Source organism: Lethenteron reissneri, chromosome 31 (assembly GCF_015708825.2).
Source record: "Lethenteron reissneri isolate LAM-NWPU_2019-01 chromosome 31, ASM1570882v1, whole genome shotgun sequence".
NCBI lineage: Eukaryota > Metazoa > Chordata > Hyperoartia > Petromyzontiformes > Petromyzontidae > Lethenteron > Lethenteron reissneri.
In genome coordinates, this window is record NC_083809.1 from 571,269 (window position 1) to 578,730 (window position 7,462).

Here is a 7,462-nt window from a genome sequence, read left to right on the forward strand (position 1 = left end):
GGATTTAAAAGGCATCTGACTCATCGGCCTTGCCTACATCCCTCCACGGATGTTCGTTTTCGGTGGGAGCATAAGTAACCACGACCACCACTCCTCGCCTCTGGTTGATGGGAAGGCGATCCTAAAGTAGCATGGGGCTTACAGCTTCCCACACCTCACTGCCACGTTCCCACACACCTCCCTGTTGTTTGGCAGTCTCCTACCCCGAGTAGAGGACTGTTCACCCCTCATGGTGGCAGATGCCAGAGCCGGTCCACCGGACCTCCTGAATACCACAGAGATCCAGGTTGTACCGGTTGTGCTCCCGACAGAGGAGTGGCAGCCTTTCCTCCGCAGTGAGCGTTCAAACATTGCACATGGCCACCCGTAGTGGCTTTTTGTTGTTTCTGGAGGAGCCCAGAGGGTAAGGATTCAGTCTCCTTGCTCCGCCAAATGGGGTTTGGCCAGGAGACGTCATAGACGCCTGTCCCCCCCCGGGGCCTCCGGCACAAGCTTAATTAAAGTTTTAAATCGTGGTTTAGTGGCAATTAATTGAAGGTTGAGGGGTTACCAGCCCCTCCCCATTTGGCCGCTGTGGTGGTTACAAACGCCATGAGGGGAATGGCCAATCTAAATTGGCCCTCCCCCCACAGCATTGCTCACCACGGCGTTGCCGTCCGGCACCAACGAAGAGGTAGGGGGTTGTTTGTGCCCCCATAAACACCAACACCACAACCACCAACAAGGTTCATCGCTCCAACTCCAGGTGCTCACTTGCTCGAGGCCACCAGGAACTTCACGTGCCCCTTACGGGTCAAAGACCTCCACGTGCGAATTGAGGGGGGGGGGCTTTCAGAGTCGATCCAAATCGACCCCATCTCCGCATCCCGCCTTGCCGAGCCGTCAGACTCAATAAATACTCAGTATACCGAGAGCCGTTTACACGGAGCCGATGGAGAGGACATCTTAACGAATTCGGCACGTGTGGTGTTTCTCACCACCGTCACTGGAATAAAGCCCACTCAGTAACTATTATAAAAGGAATGCTGTATTATTTTATCAGGGTAATTTATCTATTTGTTACCGAACGCAATGTTCTGATAAGGATGCAAATAACCCCGATCCGTACTGACCAATACGCGTGTCGAAGTGTGGCCACAAAACCTTCATGCCCGACACTCCGTGGGGAGGGAGGCTTTCACCCAGCTGTGGATTGATAACGGACTGTATTGTAATATTGAATAAATTATGGTTATCATCAGGGTTTCATTACTCACTGAATTCTTGTTGAATCGCTGGTAGACGAGAGAAGACACGTGACTAGTAACTTGTTGACTCGTGTAACTCGTGTAACTTGCTGACCCACCCCTTCTGGACATCTGTGAATCAGAATCAGAATATGTATTTATACTAGAGCAATCCGATGAGCTATAAAGCTTTTTTCACAGATGTCCAGAACAAAATAGCTTCATAGCTCATCAGATTATTTCAGGAAAAATACATATTCTGATTCTGAGCCAAAGTAATCGTAACGGGTATACATGACGTGGTGTGCCGGTGCGGAAATATTTTTGGGGTCACCGATCCGCACAGACGCTGCTAAGAAGGAAGCCTCCTCGAGCGTTCTGATGCTCAAAAACCTCCAGGGCTGAGGTGGCCAATGTACGAAGCACAGATGACAGGCCAGGAAGCTCGGTGGCAGAGCGAGCGGCTCGCCATCAGAAGGTTGCGAATTAAAATCCTGGTTGGGGGTTTACTCAGCCCATCATCCCTCCAGGGTCGACAAAATTGGTATATCTTTGTGGGGGAGTCAGCAGAGGTTGTCTAGTGCATAGACCGATCCCCGCCATAAGAATTTGGAATGTCTACCACTGCCTCAGGGCTGTAAGCTTGCTAACTAGATGTTTCATCTCAAGGGATTATCCAGGTGAAATATCTCCATAACATAATCGCCTCTGTTCCATCTCTCCTCGATGCCTGAACTCCCGATCGTTTGGTCCAGCATGCGGGACCCAGCAGCTGCCTGCATTGAGGTCACACTTTGCGTATGGGAGCAGCTGCCCAGTCTCATGCTCATGATCGATAGTTATTTTTTACTCTCTATCAAGGCCACACAAAGTTCTGGAGTGGACATCGACCTGTGGGCGAGAGGCGTACCTCGCTTGTGTACATGATGTGTCGCTTCACTGATATGTGAATGTGCACATACCCGCATCGTGCGTGGTGCAAATTCAAATCTTTGGTCAACCCAGTGGTGGGAATAGGCCAAGACGCCCCGCAACGCCGTGGTGGGGGTGAAATTTTAAACCCGACTGGGTTCCGGAAAAAAACAAGGATTCGTCTTTTAATGTATTTGACTCACAGGTAGATCCCGAGACTAACAGAGAGACCCACCGATACGTACAGAACTCCACAGTCACACTCAGACCCACAGACACGCATAGAGGCCCACACGCAGAGCGAAGCTTTTCCCCTCCTCCTCAGATCTAGTGGGGGGACGGGGAATGATTGATTAGTTCCCCCAGTAATGTATTTTCATTTGCAGCCCTGCGTATACCAGCGGTGGAGGTTCGGCCCGCGGTCCGAATACAACCCGCGACTTTATTTACCCGTCACTTCAAGCGTCTTAGCCGCACTTGTTGTCGGGTTCAAGAGGGGAGCAATTTATGGAATGTTTCGACCTTACCGGGTTCCGAACGTCAGTCGTGCGCACAACCACGTGGGTCACTGCACGGTACCCTTCATACTCGGTCGACGCGCACGAGGTTTCTGATGCATACGTCATGGCAGGTAATCTGCACTGATTAAATCCGTCGAATAATGTATCGATATTCAATTGAAAGATGATTAAGCGTGATCTATAAATGGAATTTAAAACATATCCGTTGTCAAAAAGAGAAATATATGTAGCCCTGGGCTGTGTGTCGGTATCGCTCTAGCGATACCGACACACGTCGCATAGAGCACAGACGCGGGAGCATAGAAGCACAGGAGAACAATGGATTTTGCTGAACCGTCCCCTGCCGCCCAGAGCGTAGCCCCGTAAACCGCGCGCAAACCAAGCTCCGTCGGCTGTTCTGTGCTCGCCTCCTCCCTGCTGTTCGCGGTCTGCACATCTCCTGTCGGCCGACAGCTTTGGTGTCGGATACATTCCTACGCAGATGACACCTTGCTCATCAACTCGTGTGCATTACAGATCGCGATATTGTTGCCTTCACCAGAGGGCGAATCCCATGTGGCGCCACCACCGTATTGTAACCTCGTGGAGCTGCGAGTCTGGGGTTGAAATCTAACTCTTAGGTTTTTTCGGTAAAGTCACGTAAGGTAAAAAAAAAATAGACATGATGGGTACAAACTGAGTAATCATTGGAAAGGTGTTATTAACCATGCAAAAAAGATGTATCTACACATATTTGGACCATCTTATTTGACAGGTACTATTCTTTAGTTACCGTACAGTTTACTGATAGACATCCAGTTTTGTTTGATCATGTTCAGCTTCTTTTTTCACACGCTGGTTGCCTGCCTTGAGTTTTACCCACCCGGCAGCATAGCAAGGGGCTGCTTGGTCCTGACTTGCTTATCTGCTTCTGCCATCTACATGACAAAGGCTCAGTCCCAGCAGCCGCAGCAGCCGTACTAACCATCTCACAACAACTCCTCTCCCGCGGCCCATCCTGGCTCCCCCCCCCCCCCCCCCTTAACCAGTATATATAAGGTCGGATCTCTTGGGACTTCTCTTTACTTGATACAGCAATTTTGCTGTGACGGTTCTACCTGAAGACGGAAGCTTGTGTTGCCTCCGAAACGTCGTGATTTATTATTTTAGTTCTATTATTATTTTTTCTATTTTTTTACCTACGTGACTTTACCGAAAAAACCTAAGAGTATAAATCCTTGCAGTCACGAAAGCTTCAAATATAGAATTGAAATCTAACTTTTAATTTCAGAATTTTTTGTGCAAAGTAAATCGTGTAAATAAGTAAAAGTTAACGACATACACGTCTAAAATACATCCGGAATAACGTTTTTGACGACATTGGCCACTACGGGTCGATATTCCACCACTGGGGTCGATATTTAACCCTTTAAAGTCTCATACGCAGGCAAATAAAGACGTAATTTTTGTTTACAAATTTAAGCTGTAATGATATCATACAAAGTCACGGCAAAATTCTGCATTAAAACCACCGTTTTCACGAGATACAAGATAAGATAGACTGAAAAACACGATTTCTAAAAAAATATTAAAAACTGTGAAATATTACCAAACCAACTAGATGGAGCAATTCACATTTTTAAAACCTGTAAACGATATTCAGTGGGGAAGTCACGCCGAACAATCCGCACCAAGTGTGGGTCGTGGGGAGGGAGGCCTTCATCCAGCAGTGGATGTACAAGCAGACGGAGGTAGAGAAAACATGAGCCCGTGAGATGTAACAGTGTGAAGGGCTCCTAATCGAGCTCTTGTCAGTCGTGTACATCTTAAAAAGCCGCACAAGTTACTGGTAACGCATTTTTATTATTATGAAATAACTATGAAGGTGATTTCTCAATACAAAAAAAAAGTGCCGTCTGAATTTGAAACACAACTCAGCCTGCCAAGGTGCGAGCGACACCCCGTGGAGAGCGACACCCCGTGACGGACGCCGCGACGCCACCTCCTCTACCATCCCCGACCCTCGTTAATAAAAAATCTGCTGACAATTCACTGAACCCACGAAATACCGTCCACGCTGCACGTCAAGAGTCTCGTCCTTCCTCTCCTCCACTGCCTGTGACTCTCTGGGAAGCGGCTTCGTTCCCTGTCTCTCATGCGGATTCTCTCCCCTCCCCGCTGTCTATGTATGTTGAACTTCTTTGCCACCGTACGTAGCCAACCGTGCCAATCGGAGGTGCGGGGGAAGGACAACTAAATACAAAAACAGTTCCACAGAAATGCGTTTTCAATCTAGATTTTGTAAAAGTGGCTTCCTAAAACCGGGACGAATGTTGCAGACGGCCGCAGAAGCAGCACATCTGAAGGCGCGCGATGCAGTGACCGTCTTTGTTCGATGGCCAGCCAACAGCCGCTGCTGCGAGAATGACTGCTATGAAAATAACAAACCCTTCCGATGTTCCACTCCGATGTCGCTTGCTCCCAGGATAATCACTCCTCCTGCGTGCATTTGCAGCCCCACTGGGGCGCGTCACGAATCCGCGTCGCCCGCGGGTCTCTGCGCGAGATTCCCCCGCGCCTGTCGCCCCCTAGCGGCAGGGCGCGCACAGAGGCACCCGCAGTGCTGGGGCCGCCCGCTCCACGACTCTGGGAGCCCTGGATAAGCAGACACGCAACACATTCATCGGTATGCACTGCCCTGATAGGGGGAACGGGTGTATGAGGCGACGTTTCTGGCAATGGACCTTCTGCCTCGCCGCGTCTCGAGATGTACCCCCACACCGCCGCACGTGGACGCTTCAGAGCTCTGCTGAAGGTTCCACTGCGCGTGTCTCCCCCTAGCGGGGCCGCGATGTAATTTCTCACGGGGCGATACGAATTCACGATTCACGATATGACAATTATCGCGATATCAGTCGCCTGAGCTTCGTCACTATTAGGTTTTAGGCATGTCTACTTGTTGCGCTTTGCTGTGCTTCAAAGAGATCGCTTCAAAGTTCTTCAAACTGCAGTTCACTCAACGTAACCTGCCATCAGCATCACGATCATCATTGCCATCACACGAACTATCACGAGTATAACTCTCACGCTGGGCGTCACAAACTAATTGTTTAATGAGTGCTATTAGGGTAATGATGGCATATAACTATAATGCCGACAATTGCTCCGGTAGCGTTTCACCAAAAACACATTTGATAGATTCTGCGATAAATCTATTGCTGTAAAGTACTTTACGTTGCATTGTGATTTTATTTATTATTTCGTGAACAATCCTTAGGGGAAATTACCTTTTGTAAAATTAAACGAACGATCATCATATAAAACACGATACGATGACCGTGGATGTTATATATCTCGGCAGGAACCCAACACATTAATCATAGACGTATATCGCACGATATATTATATTTGTGTATTGTACATATATCGTTGACAAGTCGCTCAAGCCACGATTTGTCGTATATCGTAAAATAAACCATATCGCCATATCGCGGCACCCAAATTGTGGAAGTAGAACTTCTTTCGCGCCGTACGTCGCCTCCCGACACACACGAGGGGGGGGGGCAGGTGAGTAGCGCACAGGAAGCCCCCCCCCCCAACCCCTCGTCCAGACAGGGGCCCAACACATTCGCCAATGCCACCGCCCCAACAGGGGGGAAACTAAACTATGGGGCGACGTTTCGGGCAATGGGGCTTCTTCGTTGCAGTGCCGAGTTGAAAAACCTGCGCGACCAGGTGGGAGCTGTCGGGGTGGGATATGGGGGGGTGGTGTGTGTGGGGGTGGTGTGTGGGGGGGTGGTGTGTGTGGGGGTGTGTAGGGGGGTGGTGTGTGTGGGGGTGGTGTGTGGGGGGGTAGTGTGTGTGGGGGTGGTGTGTGTGTGGGGGTGGTGTGTGTGTGGGGGTGGTGTGGGGGGGTGGTGTGTGTGGGGGTGGTGTGTGTGGGGGGGGGTGTGTGGGGGGGTGGTGTGTGTGGGGGGGGGGGTGTGTGGGGGGGTGGAGTGTGTGGGGGTGTGTAGGGGGGTGGTGTGTGTGGGGGTGGTGTGTGGGGGGGTAGTGTGTGTGGGGGTGGTGTGTGTGTGGGGGTGGTGTGTGTGGGGGGGTGTGTGGGGGGGTGGTGTGTGTGGGGGGGTGGTGTGTGGGGGGGGTGGTGTGTGTGGGGGGGTGGTGTGTGTGGGGGGGTGGTGTGTGGGGGGGGTGGTGTGTGGGGGGGTGGTGTGTGTGGGGGGGGTGGTGTGTGTGTGGGGGTGGTGTGTGTGGGGGGGGTGTGTGGGGGGGTGGTGTGTGTGGGGGGGGTGGTGTGTGTGGGGGGGGCGTCAGACACGTGAAGACAACAGAGGTGGCACGGGCGGCACGACATCCCACACCTGGAGTCCGGGACCCGTCACTGCGAGTCGCCTTCATCCAGCGGTGCTTTTGCCGTGGATATCGATTATACATTTAAAAGTTAACGTTTATTTAGTTTAACCAGGTGAAAACTCAACACACCAGGATAAGTGTTATTTGCAAGAGTGGCCAAGGTCACCAACACGAGAAACGCCAAAAACTATTAAGAATATCAACAACAAAACACTGCATCTGTCACCACTTGATGACGAAATTAAAACATCGCGCAAACGTTGGTCATTCTCCGCGGCACAAATCGGTTCTGGCACAATAACCCCCCGGGTCGAACGCCGCACAACAACAACAACAACACGGGGGGGGGGGGCACAGCGCCAACACGGCTCGCGTTCAACAACAACAACACGGCTCGCGTTCAACAACAACAACACGGCTCGCGTTCAACAACAACAACACGGCTCGCGTTCAACAACAACAGCGCCA